This window comes from Rhinatrema bivittatum, chromosome 4 (genome assembly GCF_901001135.1).
Source record: "Rhinatrema bivittatum chromosome 4, aRhiBiv1.1, whole genome shotgun sequence".
NCBI lineage: Eukaryota > Metazoa > Chordata > Amphibia > Gymnophiona > Rhinatrematidae > Rhinatrema > Rhinatrema bivittatum.
This window is the reverse complement of record NC_042618.1, coordinates 399097603-399122394: the sequence shown is the minus strand read 5'-3', so window position 1 is coordinate 399122394 and position 24792 is coordinate 399097603. Positions and strand designations below refer to the sequence as shown.

The following is a 24792-nucleotide window of genomic DNA, read 5'->3' as shown; positions in this document are numbered from 1 at the left end:
ATTCACATCCCTAGTCAATGGCAATGATGAGTCTTGAACTCATGGCTCAGATTTTTACCTAAGTCTTGGTTTGCATATTAACAGCTATGAAAGAAAAAAAGAAGTGTGTGAACCGCACAATAAAGATGAAAACAACAGGAGTGGTACACTAAAAGTGCACTACTCCTGTTTTCATATTAACAGCTATACCACTTTCCCTCTTTCATAAATTAGAAAAAAAATAGATAATTCCACAGGTCATTCTCTCTAGCTTATCCATCATGTCTAAATTATTTTAGATTAGATACACAGTGAAGCTGAATTTTAACATGTGTTTGCTTTTTCACTATTGAGCAGTAAAATACAAGAACTGCTAATGTGACTAACCACTAAGTACTTGGAAAATGTGTTCAATGCATACCTAAAGGAGCACTATTTTGAGTCCGTAGCTTTTCTTTACAATTCACATCCAAATTGTCAACCAATTATAGTCAAAGGAAGTGCGTCAAAGCATGCACATTTGTTTTTTATTTATATACTGTACATCTAACATTTCATGCAGGGACATTCACTCTGATGGCACCGATAAATTCCAACAATCTTAAGTAATGTGGCCTGTTGAATACCCATGTAGAAATGGAAATGTAGAAGATATCAGCAGAAAAGGACCACTCGGTCCACCCAGTCTGCCCATTTATACCTGCCTACTAGGGATGTGCATTCATTTGAAATGAAATAAGAAAGGTCAATGATATTTCTTATTTCATTTCATTATATTTTCTACATTTTTATTGGTTTACTTCAGTTTCATTTTATAAATATATTTAGAAAAAAAAACTTTTGGGGTCCACCAATTCCTCCACCCCCAAAGAGTTAAAGTACTGGAGGCTAGGAACCACCCCGGCCCTCACCCCCATCTGCAGGGGTCAGGATGGGCAGGAAGGATGCCTACTCACCTCCTGCCCTGATGAAATCCACATACCAGGCAATGGCTTGGCTGGCCAGTGACATACTATGATGTTTAAAATGGTGACGTCTCAAGGCTGGCCTCAAGTCTAAATGTTCATTTCGTTTTTCAGAATTTGATTTCCTGCCTTACACTATGCACATCTGTGGTCTTTGTGTCTGACCTTGCACATGAATGAATTCTGCCAATGTTTTGGCTTTTATGGCTTCTGATGGGAGTTTGTTCTAGACATCCACAACTGTCTTGGTGAAAAAGTATTTTCTCACATTCTTTTTGATCTTCCCTCCCATCATTCATATGAAGATCCTTTGTCCCTGAGCTTTTCATTTTATGGAAAATGCTACCTTATGATACAAATATTCAAGTATCTAACGGCTTCAACAATAAATAAATCTCCCCTTTCCCTTCCTTCATTGAGTGCCCTCAGTCTCTCTGTGTATGGTTTAAAGTGCAGGCTATGCACCATTTAGGTGCCCCTCCTTTGAAGTTCCTCTACCTTGTCAGTATTCTTTTGTAGATGTAGACTCCAGAACAGAACAGGTGGGGGGGGGGGGAGGGGGGTGTCTCACCTTAGATGTGTAAAGAAGTGTTTATTTATATATGGTTTATCCAAAAAGGCCCTAGGTGATTAACATCATATAACAACAATGCTACAAATTATAAGAGATCCTTTCCAAATGACATACTACAGATACTCTAGTTCCTCTTAACACATATAAAAGCAACATTACTTCCCTCTTTCTGCTAGAGATACCTCTCTTTATGCACCCAGATACACAATTAGGGCCGGATTTTAAAAGGGTTATGCGCATAATTCGTTCTAAAAAAATGCACATCCCTAGCAGCCTCTGATCCAGCTATGTTCAGCTGCCACTAGACAGCTAGATAAGTGACTTATCCGGTTAACTTGTGAGTGAGCATTTGGGTGGATTGGGATGGCTCTACTTATCCGGTTAACTTAATCGGATAAGTGGTGATATTTGCTTTTACCTGTTTAAGTTAACCAGATAAGTTAGACCTATCTCTAGGAACCTCTCCTGTTTCAAGGAATAAGTTGAAGAGAGCTATGTGGAGTACACTCAGCACTTCCTTTCGCTTCTTCAACATCTTGAGATGTATCTCAATGTATTCACACCACAGCCACAGTCTTGCCTTTTGCCTGTCACCCTCTCATTCTAGAGTGAATACCAAGCAAAAGTATTTCTTTATGACACCTACTTTCTCTTGTTTCTCTTCTTTATTAAACCTGTCCTTCCTTTTAATAGTTACTAGAACCTTTTTGATCTTGCTATTTTCAGTTATATATCTAAAGAAAGCCTTATCCCCTGCCTTTACTGATTGAGCAATATACTCCTCTGTCTGAGTCTTTGCCTGTCTGTCCTTCCTGCTTTCCTTTGTTTGTCTGCTCTGTTTCTGCAACTGTTTCTATTTCCTGAAAGCCATTTTTGCTCTTACTTATTCTTCTACTTCTTTACTGAACCATAGTGATCTATTTATTCCCTTCTCTTGCTAACATGCCTAATACAATGATTTGTGATCATTTCAATTCTCCTTTTTATTGCTGTCTATATAGTTTCTCTGTATCTCTTAGTAGGAGTTTGCCCCAAATCAAAAATTGTGGGGTTTTTATATGTTTTTAAATTTTACATTTTACATTTTGCTTTTGTTTTGTTTTTCTTTGTGGTAGTTTTCATTTCATTTGATGTTTATTTCTGCTTGTTTCAATTATGTGAAACAAACATCAAAAAGAACAGGAAAAAAATGGAAAAGGAACACATAAGGAAACTAAAGGGCAGTGTTCCCCCACCCCCTGCCATAATGAACTACCACCAAAACTTAAAAATGTAACCCCTTTAGTCCATTTTCCATGCCTCCCTGCTCCCACCAGACATCTCTTATTCCTTCTGTAAGGTCTCAGAAGTCCAAATGGGGTAGGAGCCATACTCAGGTGTTCCTGCTCTACTGTGTCCAGATTTAAAAATGGTACCAGCTGGTCCTGAGGCCTGTATCCTTTTCTTTTACAGCCATATAGCATATGGTCATTCAACAAAATGCACACAAATTGCAAACTGGTATCGCTTAGGGTTGTGAATCGTTTTTTGACGATTTTAAAAAATCGTCCAATATTTTTTAAATCGTCAAAAATCATTAGAGTGCACGATACAATAGAAATTCCCCTGATTTATCGTGAAAAATCGTTAATGGGTTAGTGTCCACTAACGGGAGTTATTTGGGGGGAGGGCGGGAAAACCGGCACACCAAAACAACCCCTAAACCCACCCCGACGCTTTAAAACTAAACCCTTACCTTCCCCCACCCTCCCGAACCCCCCCAAAACATTTTACGAGTACCTGGTAGTCCAGTGGAAGCCCTGGGACCGATCTCCAGCTCTCAGGCCATCAGCGCCATTTTGGCTGCCACTAATAAAAATGGCGCCGATGGCCAGATAAAAATAAAACCCACTGACCCTTTAAAAATGACCCCTTTGCTTCCCCCACCCTCCCGAACCCCCACAAAACCATTTTAAAATTACCTGGTGGTCCAGTGGGGGCACGGGGAGTGATCTCCCGCTCTCGGGCCGTCGGCTGCCACTAATAAAAATGGCCCTTTGCCATTACCATGTGACAGGGTATCCGTGCCATTGGCCGGCCCCTGTCACATGGTACGAGCACTGGATGGCCGGCGCCATCTTTAAAGATGGCGCTGACCATCTTTAAAATCTTTTTAAAGATGGACCAGACATCCAGTGCTCCTACCATGTGACAGGGGCCGGCCAATGGCATGGATATCTTGTCACATGGTAAGGGCAAAGAGCAAAGGGCCATCGGCGCCATTTTTATTAGCGTAGCCGATGGCCTGAGAGCAGGAGATCACTCCCCGTGCCCCCACTGGACCACCAGGTAATTTCAAAACAGTTTTGGGGGGGTTCGGGAAGCAAAGGGGTCATTTTTAAAGGGTCGGGTGGGTTTTTTGTTTATCGGCTCGGGAGCAGCCGATAAACAAAAAACCAATCGTGCCGGACTATAAAAATTGTAAGATTTGAATCGGAACCGGAACCGAACCGATTCCGGTTCCAATTCACATCTCTAGTATCGCTTGAAAATTTGTTGCAAAATAAATAACCCAAGAAACTGAAGAAAAATAAACAAAATGAATTTGAATACAAAAAAGTAAATTTTTCAAAACGTTGCACACGTAAAGTATAACATATACATGCAGAAGTAGCCTCCACTCATGTATTCCATATTTTATAAGAATCAAAAATATGCACATATGTTCACTTTCATGCACACATATACACGTGGAATCAGGCTCGGTCAAGGGGCATTCTGGGATGAGGCTACAGTTCCACATGTAAGTTGCTATTTTAAATAACAGATGCATACATTTTCCAACTTAACTTGCATATTTTTACGCCTGCTAATTAACTGGTCTAAGTGATATTAAAAGTGTTTATTGTGTCTTGAGTCCTACATCCTTCTGTTTTATTTCTATGGCAACAATAGAATGTGTACATCCCCTTATTAGAGTGGTTTTTTCCTTTAGATTTCTCTTCTCATGTGCACAGCAAATAATTAAGTGGAGAAGATGAGCAGTATACTCGCTGGTAATAGACCATGTATCAATGGTATAGAGCTACGGGTTCTAGGATCTTTGTAGAGATGATCAAATCAAAAGCTCAGTGAGGATATTGGTAAAGCATTTCAAGATTTTTATTCAAAGCTTGCAGTAAATTTCGGTCTTCCTTGAACTATTTACACTGCATCATATAAATATAAATAGTCAAGGGGGAACAAAATTTACTGCAAAGCTTTGAATAAATTTACTAGGGATGTGCATTCATTTCATCAATTTCATACGTTTCCTATATAAGCATGTAATATGAAACGTATGAAACATATGAAACAAATGCACATTAATTGACATGTAATGGGAAATGTATGAAACGAATTAAACGAATGAAATAAATGCACATCACTAAAATTTACTGCAAGATTTGAATAAAAATCTGGAAATGTTTTACCAACATCCTCACTGATCTTTTGATTTGATTGTCTCTACAAAGATCCTAGAACCCATAGCGCTATACCATTGATGTCGTGCCTCGCGGCTGCGCGGCATCGGGTCTGCCGCGGCAGTGTCGGGAACTCTGGCCCATTCACCTCCGCACCTTGACGCAGGCTTCTGAGGAGGTTGCTGGCGGGGGAACCGCCTCAGAGCTTCCCTCACGGCGTCGGGCCGTTCCGCACCGCTCCCAGGACCAAGATGGCCACCCTGCCCTTAGGCACGAGGCCAAGCCTCCTCTCTAGATTTAAAGGGGCCTTGCACTCCAAATTGTCTGCACCTGCTCTTGATGGGCTAGGCACAGGGGAAGTATAAAAGGAGACTTCCTCCGCTCACTCCTTGACTTGGCAACAAGTCTGCTCGCTTCGGTGAGTCTCCTGGTGCCTCTGGTTCCTGGTTCCTGCTTCTTCTCGGGCAATTCCTCGGTGTGTGACTTCGGACTGGCAAGCGGTGATCCCTCGGTGTGTGACTTCGGATTGGCAAGCGGCAGTCCTCTGGTACTCAACCTCAGACTTATCCCAGACCTTCCATCTTCAGGGGCCCACCTAAGTCTCAGTGGCCCGGGCCCCTACGGGCTCCTCCTGGGGGGGACATGGGCTTCCAGTGGCGAAGATCCAGTTGGCCCTTGCATCGACCTCATGCCTCCTCGACCTCTCAAAGGTCCACCTAAGTCCCAGCAGCCTGGGTCCCTACAGGCTCCTCCTGGGGGGGCCACGGACTTCCAGTGGTGAAGATCCAGCGGGCCCTTGCTCCGACTTCACACCTCTTCTCCCTCTCAACGGCCATCTGAGTCTCCAGCACCGAAGATCCAGCCAGTCCCAACTTCTGTTCCGCATCGCCACCCGATGGGGGAACCTGAGGAGCCATTCCTAAGGTAATACCAACCTCCTGTCGGTCCAAGGGTTCATGTCCCCTCCTGGTCATAACAATTGATACATTGTCTTCTACAAGCGCGACATCTCAGGTTGTATATACAGTTAAATGTGAAAAACTATATGTTGGGAAAACAATGTGTGCAATTCAAACTCACATCTCAGAACACAGAAGTTTTCTAAAAAAAGAAAAGAAGCTCCATTGGTGACTCATTGATACATGATCATAAGTTTGAGCAACTTCTTTTTTGAGTTATTGACAAGGTAGAGAAACATCTAAAAGGAAGGGATTTAAATCAAGAATTAAGCAGATGGAAACAGTGGTGCGTTTTTAAATTAAACACCATTGAGCCCCACTGACTCAATTTAGAAATCGAATGGCATCATTTTTTGTAAAAAAAAAAAAAAAATGCTCTATTTTTAATTTGACAGCATACTTTTGAACAGATGCAATTTGAATTGGTATAAAACATCATGGAATTGAATGGACTGTGTCCATGATATAATATATTTTTAGATGAAAGTTAAAAAGATGCACATTTAATTCCTCTAGTATCATTCTTGAAGGATATTATTTTTCAAATTCACATCTTATTAAGACTATCAATGGCTATGATAAAAAGAAATTTGAAAACATCATTAGATGCGGATAGAGATAGGTTCATTTAAATTTCCATTTACCAATAAGCATAAGCACAGCTCCAAGATGCCATCTTTACGGAATCAATGTATCACATAAAATTCTGTGCAGTTCTAAAATCATGGGTGAGCAGAAATAAAGAAAAGACTGATATTTTTAATATTTTGTGTTTCAACCAATGACTTTATTTTCTGTAGGAATATACCCTGGAGAAGGGTTGGGCAAACTGGTGGACTAATTCTTCACTCCATCCATACTCCTCCTGCCTGGGAATGAATGTAGATTAATTCCTCCTTGAGGACACAGATGATCCCTTAGTTCCTTCCTGCTCTATGAAAGGCACCAGCTCCTCTGATGTTACATGGATCTGACTTCCTAGGGCCTAGGCTACTCCATCAACATACAAAGGAAAAATTGTACTCAGAAAAAAGAAACCAAAGTAAGAGACAGGAAGGGTGGATAAAACTTCCTCCTCATTCAAAACAGGGTTGCCAAACCCATGGTAGACAGTAGATATAGGTACTCTGCTTCCTGTCTTTGGCCAAGTCTCAATCCCTGAGACCCCAGAATCCTTTAATTGAAAAGTAAACAGAGAACAGCAAAAGACCATGCTGTCCCTAATAGGGACAACTAAAGATTCCATAAAGTAACATGGTGGCATGGACTTATATGGGCTAGGAACTCTCCATTTACTACCCCCATATGGGGGAGTTAATCCCATTCTGAAGCTAACCCTACTCCTCCATACAACATGGATTGTTCCTTCTGGTAAAGATCCTTTACGTTCTCTACAAAATAATAAGGTATCATAACCATGGAACTTTTGCAAGACTTGATACCTAAGGAAACCACACCAGGATCATCATTTTCCACTCTTATAACAAAAAAAAAATAAATTTCAATTTTTAAAAAAATTCTAACAAACAGTGTTCAATGAAAGTTATTTGCAAGTTTTTTAAGTAAGTGATGCCAAACAGTGTAAACATCCAGATATGAACTTATAAAAATTAGCTACTTGCTTCAGTGCAGATTCAGATGTGGAAATGTCTTAGATATGGGCATATCGAAAACAGCTACTTAGCTTCAGTGTGACTTCAGATACTGATGGGTCCCGACACTGGTGTTTCAAACAATTGCATCATGAGACCTGTGCAAATAAATCCCAATGCTGCAGAATAGATTCAAGTGCTCAGCAATACTTACCTTAATTATTATTGTTAAACTTTCAAATTCAGCATTTAATAACAATGGAGTTAGTTTTCAAAGAGCCACTGGAAAGCAAAGTGAACCAGATAATTTTAACTGGTTATCTTTAGGAAATTTTTCATCAAACCCTAACAGGGTAGATTTTTGACTAAAAATTCTCCTAAATTTAGCCACATAAAATATAGCCAATTAGATTTAGGACTGCTATTTGTATGACTGTAATTGCTTACATTTAGCCAGTTAATGCCACGTATCAGTGCTAAACCACTTAAGTCATTAGAATGCCACAGAAACATCTCTGGCTCTGCCCATTTTTTACTAGCTAAATGTATGAATTTTATGCATTTTGCCAACTAAGGCCTAGATTTATCATTTTGCTATAAATTTTGCATGAATAAAGTCTGCGATAAAAAAAAGTGGGCATGATTAGGGTAATTTTTGAGTTATTGCAGCACATACTATTTTACTGCTTTGCATAGGTATTTTACCACAATCTGTGTTAAATTAATCACATCTGTGGTATTTTTCCTTTTTGAGCTGCTCCTGGAGAGAAAGAGAGAGAGAAACTCTGTAAAAGAGTTGCATATAAGTAAACTATTTATACCACTATAGGAGGGTGAACTAGTAACTCGAAGTAAGGTTTTTGTGCTGGTCTAGGGCAGTGATTCTCAACCGGGGTGTCGCCAAGCACTGGCAGGTGTGTTACAGCTCCCAGTGTCCAACTGCCACGGTTGTGCTTCCTTTTTCCTGCCCCTAGTGCCCAATAGGAAACCTCCTTCCTTCTTCCTGCCCCTGCGCAGGCCAATTGGAAGCCTCCTCCCTTCTTCCTGCCAGTGGGAGTAGGAAGAAAGGAGGAAGCCTTTGGCCAGTGGGGCTGGAAGAAGGGATTTCCCATAGCCCGGGGGTAGGGTGGTTTGAGGGGAGCTGGGAGGAGTGGCAGTGTTCAGGCCAGGGTGGCGAAGAAGCCCGACCTCGCTGAAGCAAGGTAGCCATGGGAGCTATTCCTTGTGGTGGTGAAGAGGAAACCCAACCCCCATTGGTACTACAATCTATCATCCTTCCGAAATTGGATTACTGCAACTCACTCCTTCTGGACCTACCCGCTAACACAATCAAACCACTTCAGATGGTCCAGAATGCGACTGCTAGGATCCTCACAAACACCAACAAAAGGGAACACATCACCCCTATCCTTCAGAACCTTCACTGGCTGCCAATTAAATTCAGGATACTCTTTAAAGCCCTCATGATGATCCACAAGGCTCTACACAACATCTCCCCCTTCAACCTAACCTTCCAACTGCAGCCACACACTTCTAATAGACCCATCAGAAGAGCGTACAAGGACATGCTGCACACCCAGCTGGCCAAAACCTCACTAAGGAAACGCGCCCTCTCCACAGCGAGTCCTCCCCTTTGGAACTCGCTCCCACCGGACCTCCGCCAAGAACCCTGCCCTCTGGTTTTCAAAAAGAAACTAAAAACATGGCTATTCAGCCAGGCATTCCCGGAGGGTTAAGGTCCGATGAAAGGTGCTTCACAGCCGTTCTTCCACTTATACCACTGTAAATATGTCATTGTAAATATGTTTTAATTGTACCAATCATGTTAGCTATCATGTTTTAATTGCATCCCTCTTGTTCACTGTAAGTTCGTATCAACCGAAGTTCGTATCAACCTTGTTCCAATGTATCTGCCCCTGGGGCGACAGTTCAGTTCTCTGTAAACCGGTGCGATATGTATTCTATACAGGAACATCGGTATATAAAAATTAAAAATAAATAAATAAATAAATAAATTGAAGCAAGACTGCCACAGGAACTCACCCCCGTGGCATTGAAGAGGAAACCTGACACCACTGGAGCAAGGCCATCACGGGAGCCCATCTCCATGGCAGCAAAGAAGCCTGATCCCAATGAAGCAAGGTCACCACAGTAGCTCATCCCTATGGCGGTGAAAAAGAAGACTTGTTGGAGTAAAGCCACGTTAGAACTGGAGCTCATCCATGCAGTGAAGGAAGAAGAGGTTTGGTGGTGAGGCTGGTGCATGCATGTGAGAATGGGAGCCTGGGTGTGGGTGTTTGCGTGGGTGTGAATGGGTGCCTGGGTGCATGAGTGAGAACTTGTGTGTGGTAGAATGGGTACCTGGGTGTGTGGGTGAGAACTTGTGTGTGTGGTAAAATGGGTGCATGGGTCAGCGCTTGTGTATGTGGTAGAATGGGTGTCTGGGTGCGTGAGAGCTTGTGTGTGTAGTAGAATGGGTGCCTGGGTGCGTGGGTGAGAGCTTGTGTGTGTGGTAGAATGGGTGCCTGGGTGTATGGTTGAGAGTTTGTGTGTGTGTGGTAGAATGGGAGCGAAAGCATTTATGTGTGAGAGACAGACTGGTCAGGGAAGTGACTATGTATGTGAGAGACTGGTCAGAAAGATGATTAGTGTGTGTGTGAGAGACAGGCTGGTCAGGGAAGTGACTATGTATGTGAGAGACTGGTCAGGAAGATGACTGTGTGTGTGTGAGAGACAAAGACTGGTCAGGGAGGTGACTGGTGTGTGTGTGTGTGTGTGAGAGACAGAGGCTGATCGTGTTGTCTGAGGGGGGGGATATGTGTGTGTGTGTGCGAGTGACTGCATTAGGGCCCTAATGTTTGAGATAATGCCCTAACACATTTTGATGAATGACCCTGTAAATTTGACCTCTTGGAGGGGGCCATTTTTAACAACTGAGATTTAACTGGCTAAGTCATAAAGTTAAAAACAATCAAGAGCCAAGCTCTGTCGCTAAACAATTGAATAAACTTTTCAATGGGTAATGTATGTTTTGCAAGTGATTTTAAATAAAGTAAATACCTACACTATCAAATGGAAAAGTTTTGTTTGTTGATGTGATTTATAAAAAATATTTAATGGAGTCAGAGAAAGGTTTCATACTGAGTGTAGGTGCCCTGCACCTCTGTAAGGTGAACATATAATCATCAACCTTCCTCCTCCTCCTCGATTGATTTTTAACAATAATTTTTTTTAAAAAAGATGTTTTTATATATATGCTTGTGTTATCCCTGAAAACACCTACAGGATTCTTCCGTGGCAATGTAATTTTTAAATGCAATGCTGCAAACTATTTTCTCAGTGCTACTCAACGAGAATGTTAATAAAGGGTATAAAAACAGACTTCCCCGTTTGTGGTTGGTGTGTCCATCTTCTTCTGTGTTATCCCAACATGTTTCAGACAGAAATGCCTTTCCTCAGGGGGTTCGATGTTTCCCAAGACCAACTTCACGGAGTCTGCAACCCTCTTCTCAACGGTTTCTCCTGAGCTCAATGTGTTGTGCCCCAAAGCGATCTTCCTCTTCCGGGCGTTCCAGAGAGGAAGATCGCTTTGGGGCACAACACATTGAGCTCAGGAGAAAACCGTTGAGAAGAGGGTTGCAGACTCCGTGAAGTTGGTCTTGGGAAAACATCGAACCCCCTGAGGAAAGGCATTTCTGTCTGAAACATGTTGGGATAACACAGAAGAAGATGGACACACCAAACCACAAACGGGGGAAGTCTGTTTTTATTACCCTTTATTAACATTCTCGTTGAGTAGCACTGAGAAAATAGTTTGCAGCATTGCATTTAAAAATTACATTGCCACGGAAGAATCCTGTAGGTGTTTTCAGGGATAACACAAGCATATATATAAAACATCTTTTTTAAAAAAAATATTGTTATAAAAATCAATCGAGGAGGAGGAGGAAGGTTATGATTATATGTTCACCTTACAGAGGTGCAGGGCACCTACACTCAGTATGAAACCTTTCTCTGACTCCATTAAATATTTTTTTATAAATCACATCAACAAACAAAACTTTTCCATTTGATAGTGTAGGTATTTACTTTATTTAAAATCACTTGCAAAACATACATTACCCATTGAAAAGTTTATTCAATTGTTTAGCGACAGAGCTTGGCTCTTGATTGTTTTTGATTAATAGCAGTTCGCTACTTCGGTGTATTTTTGGATATTTATTGGTAAGTCATAAAGTTAGCCTGTTAAACCTTTTGAAAATCAACCCCGATGTAATAATTAAAGTGCAAGCTAATGGATAGGTTTATTTCTAAATGAAAATATTGTGCAGTGCCATCCAAATACTTTACATGCTATTTCACTGTAGAATGATTTGCATGGTTGGCAGGGGTAAAGGTTATTTGTTGGTAGATAATGTGTCATTGTATTCAAAATTGCACTATTCATTTTTGTAGTTCTTATTTAAAATACTCTACTTACAAGTGAAGGATCTTTGCTGAATAATAGTTATCTCCAAACATACATATTCATTTATTAAATATGTTACTAGAAATGACAAAGCTATAAAACTGGACTCAAAATTTGCCTTCAAGAACCTGGCCTGACAGAATTATGACAGTGGAAGGCCACAATATGACCATCCTGCTAGCACCCTTCCTTTCCTGGATTTTGAAGGGCCCTCTATTTCTCCCTTCATGCTGCTTTCTGAGGAGGGGCAGTGGCTGGAAACAGCTGCTAGTCAGACCTGCAACCTAGCCCCAGTCCCAGTGATGGATCCTTCCCACCTCAGGCTAGGGAGTGAATCCAGGCAAAGGGTGGGGGAGAGTCCAATAACTTCCTCTGTTTAAGTCTCTGGTAGCCTCCTCCCTGATATCTTACATATGGTACTGGCTACTCTTCCTGCTCATTGCACCCATAAGTGCAGCAATATTCCAAACTGCGGGTTGACCTGGGAGGCTTAAGAATGGCAATATTCTCAGTATAAAAAGATGAAAGTTGCCACATTTAGGGCACACAGAAAAATAAACATGAAATGTTATATTGGACAGGGATTCCTACAAGACGAGTTCTATGGGAGTGTGCCAGGATGGGCCTACTCCAAAAGAGAATGACCTATACTGGTGATGTGATCAACATATGCTCTTTTATAAAAGGGTATGAGGGCCTCACTGAAGAGACATGGTGACAAGAATCAAAAGGAGATTTGGTAATAGGATTTTTTTGCAGGATTATTAATAGAGGGAACTCAGTTTTGAGGCCTGGGCTCCTCATAACAACAGAAAGATTATATTACAGGATAGCAATGGTGGGATAGGCCTGGAATGTCATGCTGTAGTGAGACTATGGGATGGGGTGTTTGCCGTGTGTGACCCATTAGAAAAAAGACACACATAAAGAGATACTAGCAAGTAGCAAAGAAATATATAGAGAGAGAGAAGAGAGAGAGAGAGAGAGAGAGAGAGAGATCATAAAAGGCAATGGCTATAAACACGCAACGTAGGCAGCAACACAATTTACTGATAAGAAACACAGTGATTATATTGGACCTTTTATAAGAATGATCCAGAGAGAAATATGAAATAAAGTTAATTAGCAATAGCAAAGATATGCCTTCAGTAACCTGCTCGGCTTGCTTGGACAGGCAATCCAATGAAGTTTGGTGAGTTCCAGTCTCCTGTTCCAGTCCCCTTTGGACAAGCAGGGCAACTCTGATGGTTCTTCTCAGGTTTGGGTGTCAGATCTGTCTATCCTGGGTCTGGGGACTTCAGCACTGGGGTCATAGTGGTCATCGTGGACTGAAATCTGGGTCGGTAGTCCACTCTGTGCCATCTGTCTGTCGTTGGGCTCTTCTTTTTATGCTTCCCAGATCGAATCTGGCCTCATTAAGGTGCAATGTTAGTTTCTTTGCTCTCCGCTGCCCAGTCACCACTGCAATTAGGAAGTACGGGGGAGGGAGAGGCCCATGAGTTACATATTACATGTCATGTATACATCCTTGTTTCATCTCTTATTGAAATAGAAACATACTTCCTCATTCTTGAGCTGACTGCACTTATTGTAATTACCTCCTCTTTCTGAATAGCAGTATGTCTCTTTAATGAAAGGGAAATATTTTCTTTGATTAAATACTTAACAGAAAAGCATTTAAAGTAAGATTTCAGAACAGTCTCTGTATTTCCCCTGAAAAATTATGAGACAGTTTATTCTAAGCAAGCTACAGAACCTCTCTTTTTAGGTCTATTTTGGTCTTTGAGGTAGTTCCTCATTTCTGGACCCTCAGTCATTCTTGGCAGATGTCCAGTTCAGGGCTTATGGCCAGAGATGTCTGATTTTTCTTATCTGAAGAAACAGATGGACTTCTGCAAGACTATTATTTCTTAGCTATCACAAGACTGTCTGGTTCTGATGCCTAAGTGTCAGCCCTAAGGTCTGAAATGGTTACAGGCTTGTCTTTTCTGTCAGGAGAAAATGTCTCCATAGTATCTCAAATGCAGTTTCTATGGTTAACACTACCTATAATATGCTGTATGAATCCTAATGCAATGTCTCAGCCTGCACTTGCCAGTTTATTAAGCAAAACAGTTAATTATAGAAAGCAAGCAGTTATGTACACTATGTGTGTGTGGCTCTTGCAGTGATCCATTTTATCTTGGGGCAACCTAACTCTCTGTATCCTTTTTTCCTAATTCCTAATTCCAAATACACTTGCTTACAAGAGAACATTGGAAATGGTTAGCTTGTACAACTAATCTCTTACAATGCAATATGATGTTTTTTTTTGTGAGATAAGGTGTTGATATTTGTCAGCTTTGCCCAGATGGGGACTGGTCTACCCTGGAGAAGTTTAGGAAAAATGATCTTGCCATTATTTTTGTGTAAACTTTTTATTCTGTATATGTCATTTTGTTTTAGTTAACGACATATGCTGTGGCCATGACTATCCAATATAGAGGGTGCAATTTGGTCTGCAAGATAATTTTCAAATTTAAAAACTCGAGCCACTGGTGGAATGTGGGATTGTAGATGAATTAGTTGGTGTGGATGGGCAGACTAGATAGGCAGAATGGTATTTTTCTGCCATAATGTTTCAATGTTTCAAAATTTCTATATTTCTATCTGCTTTGGAGCAAGTGCAAAGTATGCAAGTGAAAGATCCACGAGGACTTCAAAATGAAATAAATCCTTGCCCGTACTTATCCTCCCTGATCTAACTTTGCCCCTTTTATCTACACTGAGAGGGTTACAATTGGTAAACACCGTTTTACTTCTGTGGGAAGTTTTGAAAATTAACTTCTATAAGAACATCTTTTATTCTAAATACATGCGTGTGACAGCGTTTGCAGACGGGGGGGACCCAGAAGCCAACTACCCGCCTGTATGCATGTTGTGTGGTCTTGATTTTATCCAGAAACGTTTGATACAGGTCAGTTTCAGTTTAAAAGATATGCCTTCTTGAAAATGTGTGATTAATGAGTCTCCCAGCTTGTGATCTCTGACACGTCTGAGTTTTTGCAATCTCTCATTGTGATTCATAATTTGTAATGTCTCAGTCATGGTTCATGATTTGTAAATCAGTTTTAGGAGTATGTGTGTGACTAGTTTACTGAGAAACAGGACCTTTGAACTTATTTAAAGTAGATACATGGTCAGTACAGAGTAGCAAGTTCAAAATATCACTCACTCTAAGGGCCAGAAATACTAAGCTGTTTTCCCATAGACACAAAGGACCTGATTCACCAAACTGTCTTTTTCTATAGGCGTCCATATACTAAATTGGATTAAAATGGACTGCTTTTGCATTGATATTAACACTTTGCATTAGCAGCACTGCTATCGCATGATGTACTTAAAAGAGTAAAGTTTGTGCATTAAAAGCAGACTTTTGTGTCTGAGTTAATTCCACAGGTAACACAAAAGTTTAACTACACTTCTGGGAGGTATAGTTAATTTTTTTCATTAATGGCGGTATTTACATAAATGCATTAATTAATGCAAATTGCACATTCCTGTAATAATTTTAAATGAACTGATCAGCATGTTTTTGTATCTAATTAGCTCATCTAATTTTTTTTTTTTTGCATTAGGCCTTGTTAATGCTAACACAGACTAATGTTCAGTTTCACAGATGTCTGTAAAGCTGCACATTAACTATCACAGGCACTTAACGGGCATTAAGGCCTACGTTAATCCTAATATAATTTAGTATATAGATCCCATAGACCCAGAATGAGAAAAAAAGCCTTAGTGAATCAAACCCAAAATGGGAAAAACCCTTTCCTACATAGGACAAATGAAAGACTTAACGCATCTAGATACATATTGTACATATGCTTTCACTTAATTCTGAGGAACATTGTACATTTCATTCATCAAAAAGTAGGAAATCATTATTAAAAGTAAAAGAGCATTCATTATTGAAAGAATGGTTTGACTACTTCAGTAACTGGTAGATTTTTAAAGGCCTACGTGCGCCAAAGCCAGGAGATACGTGCGTGTCTCTGGCCAGCACGCGCCATGCGGATTTTAAAAAGTGGCCGCATATGTGCGTATCTCCCAGTAAGCACCCAAATGCAAAAAAACAAAAAATGGGTGGGACATGGGAAGAGTCTGGGTGGGATATGGGCGGTTCGAATCTGTAAGTAAAAATGTACACGCAAGTACTTACGTGCACAAGCGTGTGCCGGGTTCCTCTACCGCGTAACTTTACTTATGCTATGGAGGAGAAGTAAGTAGAAAAACAAAAACATCTAGGCTACTCAACAGGGTTTCAAGGGTCGGGGCAGGTAGGATAAAAGAAAGGATAGTTAGCTGGGAGGGTAAGGAAGTATTATCGTTTAATGGAGCAAACTGGGAATGGACTGGGGAAATAGATATTGCTGTCGGCATGCGTATCTTACAAAATCCCCCCACTTACACACTACACAGTAGACTCAGTATTGGCGCACACCCATATAAAACTGTGCGCACATGGATGCGTCCATTTTATAACATGTGCATATATGCACACATGTTATAAAATTGGCAGGATGTGTGTACATGTGCGCACAATTTTATATGGGTGTGCTCAAATACTGAGTCTACTGTGTAAGTGGGGGGGATTTTGTAAGATATGTGCGCCAATGGCAAAAACACACACAAGTGCACCTGCGTGCCAGAATGAAAGTTACTGTATGTTTGTGTGTTCTAATTTCTTAGTTTCTTTTTGCAATGCATCTACTTGCTTATTCAATAGAACTTGGCTCAGCAATCCCAGTCCTCAAATGTCAGTCTACTTTAACCAAACCTTGAAAAAGAATCTGTGCTTGCCAACATATTCTAGTTCGGTACTTAAGAGTATCATAGCATAATTTTTTTTTCAGATTTAATAATTACATAAAGAAATTCTTGATAAAAGAAAAAAGAGAAGACATATTAATGCAAATTAACCATAACAAATAATAAAATATATTAACAATACAAATATTATCATGCTTTCTCTAATACCCACAATATAATTGGGAGATTCATAAGGAAAAACCTGAGAGCCAAGTATCATCAGGAAAAAGAAAAGGGAAAATTAAAAACTCAACCAACCCAGAAACAATATATACAGTATATCATTAGAGACCCAACACTCTACAGTCCACATCTTCATTAATTTGGAACTTCCCATTTCCATCATTTTCTAAGTCAAAATAAGAATAAAAGGTATATGGCTGCACTGTGCTTCCTGGAAGGCATGGGGAAACCTGCACAGTGTGGCAGTTGCAACCCTAAAGGGAACACGACGAATTTGGGGGGTTGGATTCCATGTGAGAATTTGATCTAATTTGAGTAAATGCACATAAAATCGCTGCTGGGCAGACTAGATAGGCCTTTTTGATCTTTATCTGCCATCATTTAGTATGTTACTATTTCCACTAAAAGCACTCATTTGGTAGTGGCATTCCAGTCATGTGGTTGTCTGGCCACTCATGTCAACATCCCCAACACCTATCTGCCTCCTCAGCACCTGTTGACTGTGTCACAGCTGATACTTCTGTGGCACTGTGCAATCTGTGGCATATATTTCCTTGTGTAACCATGTCCCAGTGGCATTTCTCCCTCCAGCATGCTCTCTCTCCAGATAACCATAGTGTCCCTGCCACTGTGACATCACTGACATTTCTTTCCTTCGTCAGGGTCTCAGTGCTAATCCCATTCATCTGCCAATTGCAGTGCATAACTTCTGCAGTCCTGCCTGTCAAACCTTCCTGGGCCAGATTTACATCCCTGAGAGCTAAAGATATGCGTTTGTTTGAAATGAATGGGTAATCTGAAATGAAACAGGACATTTTTCATTTTATTTCATTGAAAACAAATCAAATGGATAGTGCTCCTGAAAATAATAATATTTGTTTTCTTATCTCATTCCAGTCCTTGGGGTACGTTTTTTTCCCTGCTCAAGGCAAGCCAGTACAGCCACTGAAGCTACACTGAATGGCATCAGGATTGGATGGCACAAGGAAAGAACAGGAGCAATCAAGGTCAAGCATTTTTTTCAACAAGCCCATCCCAGTTGGCACTTGCATAGACTGACAATAAGGTCCTCATTTTTATTTCAAATGAATATAGTGATTAGAATAACAGGTTGCGAACCAAGGAAGCCAGGGTTCAAACCTACTTCCATTCCTTATGACCCTTGCAAGTCACTTTACTCTCCATTAACTCAAATACAAACTTACAGAAATATGCAGTATTTTATATGCATCTTTTAGGAATACACAGGCTATAAAATGTGCATATGTTTCCTCATGCAATAATTCCTGCAATGCATTGAAAGCATGTACTTTTCCCACCTGTTTTATAAACAGATGCATGTATATTTTGGGCTGGATTTTAAGAATTATGCGCGGGCGTAGATTTGTGCGCGCAACCCAGCACGCACAAATCTACGCCCGATTTTATAACATGCTCGCGCAGCCGCGCACATGTTATAAAATCCAGGGTCAGCACACGCAAGGGGGTGCACAATTGTGCAACTTGCGCGTGCCGAGAAGCACAGCCTTCCTCCGTTCCTCTCCCTTCCTCTCCCTTCCTCTACCTAACCCCCCCTTACCTTTAACTTTTAAGTTGCGCCTGCCTCCGAGCAGGCGTAGATTGTGCGCGCTGGCAAATGGCCAGCCCGCGATCCCAGGCAAATGGTCGCTGTGCTTGGAGGCTCTGGCCCTGTCCCCTTCCCACCCCGGACCGCCCGCCCATACCCTTCCCATGCCCCGCCCCCTTTTTCAAGCCCCGGGACATATGCACGTCCTGGGGCTTGCGCTCATCGCCGAGCCTGTGCAAAATAGCTAGGCACGCGCAGGAGCGGGTTTTCGATGTTACGCGCGTAATATACGCCACGCGTACCCCTTGGAAAATCCACCCCTTTATGCGCAAAAAATGTATATATAACTTGGTCACATAAAACCCTGATTTATACGAGGAAGTCAGTATATTTTAAAATAATCACACATACTTGAAATTACCAGTGTGCCAATACCTCCACCAGTTCACCCAGTCCTTCTCCTGGTCATCAAGACCCTCCTAGTTCTTCACCCTGAACTCCCCCCAGTTCACCCAGACCTCCCACCCAACAATAGAAGACAATGTACACTGCTTTGAACTGCCTGAAAAGCAGAATATAAATCAAATAAATAAACAACATACACATGTACGTTTGATGTTTATAAAGTAGCATATACATGAGTACAAGCTGCTTACATATGTATATGCTAATTTTAAATGCATAAATGTTCTGACAATTAATTTGTTAGATTGTAAGCCCACTGGGGCACAAGGAAATACCTTCAGGACCTGTATGAAGTGCCTGAAAGGTGAAATATAAATCAAATAAATAAACTTTCAGCCATCACTATTTTTTCCCTTCATTTCTCTACTGGATTTCAGAAGGACAGGTTGTGCTTCTAAAGCTCTTTCTCAGAAAAAAAATGCTTTGAAAAGGAAAAGAAGTAGAACAGAAAATGTGGATTCTTGTCACCCATTTTCACTGAATAAGAGGAGAAACTGAAATGTTCTGTCTATTCAGTGTTACAGAGTTACTGTGGCATTGAACATGCAGAAGCAAGAGGCAGCATGTCTCTCTTTCTCTCTGTGTGCACTTCAAGTGCACAGAAAGATCTATTTTTATTTTAACAGATGCAGTGACCCCACACCCTGACTCCACAGAGAACACCAGCCTTTCTTTTCTTTCTGCTCTCTTTCTGTGAGCGGAAAAAGGAGTCAGTGTGTGACTCTCTTTCTGTATGCTGTGGCATTACATAATCAGTCAGCAAGAAGATTGTGGGTGACACACTTTTTAACAAAAGAGACTCTATGCTATCTGGGTGTCTCTGCTCTCTACACCAGTAGTTCTCAACAGGTGTGTCGGGACACTAGTGTGTCACAAGGTCCCGGGAGGTGTGTCACAAAGCCAGCAGAAGGCTGCTCTTTCCTCATCAGTCTGGGCAGGGGTTGCTCTCGCTTCCTTTTCCTCTTCTTGTCCCAGTGGGAGGTTGTTCCCTCCTCCTTCACCAAGATCAGAGCAAGATACCACCAACATCTGGGCCTGGCAGGACACCAACTTTATCTTCCCCTGCCTGGCCTGGTAGTGAGGCTGCTGATGCTCTCTTCACCCCATGGGGTCTGGATATGAAAGCAGGGGTATGAGGGAGAGAGGTGCATGCTAGGGATGTGAATCGTTTTTGAACGATTAAAATTATCGTCAGATAATTTTAAAATCGTCCAAAATCGTTAGATACGCGATACAATTCAAATGCCCCCAATTTATCGTCAGGGGCATTTGTATTGTATCGTTAAATAGGGCGCGGGAAAACCGGCACACCAAAAAAACCCTAAAACCCACCTGAACCTTTAAAACAAATCCCCCACCCTCCCGAACCCCCCCCCCCCCAAAATGTTTTAAATTACCTGGGGTCCAGTGGGGGGGTCCCGACGCGATCTCCTCCCACTCTCTGGCCACTGCTGCATTGAGAAATGGCGCCGGTGGCCCTTTGCCCTTATCATGTGACAGGGCAAAGGTAGTCCAAGTACAGATCCCTGAGGCACTCCACTGTTTACCCTTTTCTACTGCGAAAATTGACCGTTTAATCCTACTCTCTGTTTCCTGTCTTCTAACCAGTTTGTAATCCACGAAAGGACATCGCCTCCTATCCCATGACTTTTTAGTTTTCGTAGAAGCCTCTCATGAGGGACTTTGTCAAACGCCTTCTGAAAATCCAAATACACTACATCTACCGGTTCACCTTTAGCCACATGTTTATTAACCCCTTCAAAAAAATGAAGCAGATTTGTTAGGCAAGACTTCCCTTGGGTAAATCCATGTTGACTGTGTCCCATTAAATCATGTCTTTCTATATGCTCTACGATTTTGACCTTGAGAATAATTTCCACTATTTTTCCCGGCACTGAAGTCAGGCTCACTGGTCTATAGTTACCCGGATCGCCCCTGGAGCCTTTTTTAAATATTGGGGTTACATTGGCCACCCTCCAGTCTTCAGGTACAATGGATGATTTTAATGATAGGTTACAAATTTTAACTAATAGATCAGAAATTTCATTTTTTAGTTCCTTCAGAACCCTAGGATGCATACCATCCGGTCCAGGTGATTTGCTACTCTTTAGTTTGTCAATCTGGCCTACTACATTTTCCAGGTTCACATTGATTTCGTTCAGTTCGTCTGAGTCATCACCCCTGAAAACCATCTCTGGAACTGGTATCTCCCCAACATCCTCATTAGTAAACACGGAGGCAAAGAATTCATTTAGTCTTTCTGCAATGGCCTTATCTTCCCCTAAGAGCCCTTTTAACCCCTCTGTCATCTAATGGTCCAACCAACTCCCTCACAGGTTTCTTGCTTTGGATATATTTTAAAAAGTTTTTATTATGAGTTTTTGCCTCTATGGCCAACTTCATTTCAAATTCTCTTTTCGCCTGTCTTATCAATGTTTTACACTTACCTTGACAATGCTTATGTTTTATCCTATTTTCTTCAGATGGATCCTTCTTCCAATTTTTGAAGGATGTTTTTTTGGCTAAAATAGCCTCTTTCACCTCACCTTTTAACCACGACAGTAATCGATGGCAGGTCTGTCTGTGTTCTGGTTGTATGTGACTGAGATGAGGTAATTTACTAGCCATGTAGGGATTTGTATCAGCCTTATTTGTTACATTTTCTCAATATGATATTGCACTAGTGGTGAATGTGCTGCCTTTCCATGGGTAGGGTTATTGCTATTTCATTTCTTGGAGTTAGTGCTGCTGTGGTATGGCAGGTTTTATAGACATGGACAGAGTGGAATTTTTATTTTTTTTCCAGGTTTTGTATTATTTACAATTCACCTGATAGTAGAGGGAGTTTGTGAGATAACACCAGAATCAGAATACCTTTTTTGTATGGTGAGTTGTACAGGGAAATGCCTTAGTTCTGCTCTGTACACATTGTTAGGAAGCAGGGGATTCCTGTGGATGCAGAGTACATGTTTATATTTTCTCCCATGATGGTCATGTGATCAGTGTGTCACTCATGTGAGCATCATCTCTCAGGTGTGTCATGATAGAAAAAAGGTTGATAACCATTGATCTGTACAACACTAGTACTGGTGCACAGTACAACAGGACACTACCTTTACTATAAGAAAATCCCTAGCCATTCCTAGTGACTAAGCAACTGGATCAAATGCCATCAGAGGTAGAGGTGGCACTAATAGCATTAACAATGGGAAAGGAAGGCTTTTCCTCCAAAGGAACATAGGGCAAGTGCAAATAGCGATACTGACGATAGCAGCAAGAAGACCAGGACTCCTCCACCCAAGCTAAAGAGAGTTTCTTTTTAGAGAGGGGAAACTACAGGCAGGGTTGGGCAAGAAGAAGCTCAAGCTGGAAAAGCATGCGCTACCTGCTCCCACCCTTATCTCTGTTCCTATGATGCAGTGGCAAGAGAAGGTAGAGTCAATGGAAAATGGTATCAGGAGTGGAGGGCAGGAGCACTAGGACTGGAACACATCTGAGACATCATAAAAGCATGGGACCAGAACCATCTTTGCTTTTTAATGATGTTTCGTAATCACATTAAAAAGTATCAAGTTTGCTGATGTGAAGCAACCTACCATCCATTTCTATGACCTCTTTGCCTGGATACTCATGCAGCTTGATCCACTGTATTATAGTATCAATGAAAGGTATGGCTGAAATGTGACCCCTTATTTTTTTTTAGGATTATGTTTTCCACCCAAATATGAACTTTCGTTTGAATAGGGAATTTTTTTCAATATACCTGAGTTTTTTTAAATGCTACATCTGCAACCAGACTAGGCAGACAAATGATATTGGCAAATGCCTTCTGAATCTAGCTCAGGTTAAATTTTAATGGAGGGGAGGGTAATCAAAAAGGCAATTGCCCTTATTTCCCAAACCACAAGGCACCCTCTTCATAAAATTGAGTAATCACTAAGGCAGAGCTTCAGGGTGTTTAACATTGGCAGGGCCCACTTCTTAATTTCTGCCCTGGGCTGCAGTATATCTGTTGCTGGCTTCTGAAAACATTCTGCTTTTTAATTACAGTTTTTCAATTTACACAAGCTGCCTTTTACCCTATAGCCAGATAATTAATTGTGGCATTTTTTTCTATTTTGTGTGTATAATAAACTGGGCCTTGTTTTTGTGTATGTGCAGATGATCTTCTCCACTGTTAAATCCATATTCACTTTATTCCAAACTGAGGCCTCACTAAACCTCCATGACATATGTGTAATAGAAATATTATCATAATATAAAAGAATGAACATAGTGTAGGAATTTTAACAAGGAATATAAAACAACATCCAGAAAAATCTGAAATTATTCAGAGGAGGAGGAGGAGGATTATTAAGACCCTGGGGGGGGGGGGAGGGGGGCGATATTCAGCTGCATAGCTGCTAGTTACGTTAACTGGATATGGCTATCTGGCTAATTTAATGGGGATATTCAGTGGCGCGGACAACTTTAGGACAGCCCTGCAGCGCGACCAGAGTTAGCCACATTAGTTAAGCTGCTAACTCTGAATATCGACTAACTCTGCTCTGCCCAGAAGCACCTCCCGCCCTCCCCGGAACACCCCCAACTTGTGAGGCTAAATTCTAGCTGCACAAGTCAGTATGCAGCTAGAATTTATCTGCATACGGCTTTGACTATAGCTGGGTAGCCATTTAGATGGCTAACTGGCTTTTGAATTATCCGTCTAAATGGCTTGTGAATATCTACCTCTAGAGCAGTACCACTGTGGCTTAGAGGTTGCTTGCAATGCTGTGACCTGCTTATAATGTGTTCTGGAGAGAGCAACGTGTTATGACAACTTATAAATTATTTATCCACATGATAACATGGCACTGAATCACTTGTCAATCATTTATAGTACAGCTCTAAAATGTTACTGATCTAAGTTATTAAATCCATTGTCAATCCATTCCAAACACAACAAAACACAAAGGGGTTATAGTTTGTTTATTCTTTCTTAAGTATGTTCACAGCTTGCAGAAATGCTATTTTTATTTACAATAAGGTTACTATGTTTGCATTCAGCCTCCACTAGGCAGCATTTTTTGAAATGAGTTCTTTAATTGATTGGATTTGGTGGGAGGTATAAAGTAGTGTGTGCCGTTTGCTGGCATCAATATTTTTTCAGTGCAGCATCCTCTCTCTTTACAGTACAATACAATTTATATTTCTATAGCACTCTTTCAAAAGGGAGTGGTGAGGTGGTTCATGATATAATAACATCGAAATATTATAAAATACCAACAAATACAAAAACACATTGACATCCTCAAACCCCAATCCCCTCGCTCACTAAGGGCAGGGGTAGAGGGAAGCACCCACTATATCAATATCCACCCCAAACAAAACAATAACAATTATCCTTTCCAAAAGGCCTGAAGGAATTCCCAAAGGGGCAAATCCCTTTGCTCTGCCCTTCGGTGGTGACCCACTAAGGGTGCATCACCACCTACAATGAACTTCTACTTATATTTGGCCCCGATGACATCAGCAGGAGAGGGAAGGACTGCAGAGCTAGGGCTACAGCAGCTGGAAGGAGGAACCAGGAAGACCTTCCAGCAGCAGAGGGGAAAAGGGTAAAATAGCTACAGGAGCCCGAGATGCAGCAGCTGTAAAAGAAGTCAGGAACACCCTCAAGCAGCAGAGGAGGCTAGAAAAGATGAATCTCTCCCCCTCCAACAGGTCTTGCCAGTAAAATCTCAGCTGTTTCCTCTCACCTGCAGCAGGC

General features: G+C 41.3%; 1 long non-coding RNA gene across 1 annotated transcript in view; it reads right to left on the bottom strand.

Moving 5' to 3' along the window:
* Positions 1–13406, bottom strand: part of LOC115089545 — a 32498-nt gene extending 19092 nt beyond the window's left edge. The window contains exons 1-2 of the long non-coding RNA XR_003856155.1: positions 13134–13406; positions 9556–9674 (exon numbers count right to left, since the gene is read on the bottom strand). This is a non-coding gene — a long non-coding RNA (uncharacterized LOC115089545). The remainder of the gene's footprint in view (positions 1–9555; positions 9675–13133) is intronic.
* Positions 13407–24792: the final 11386 nt, after the last annotated feature.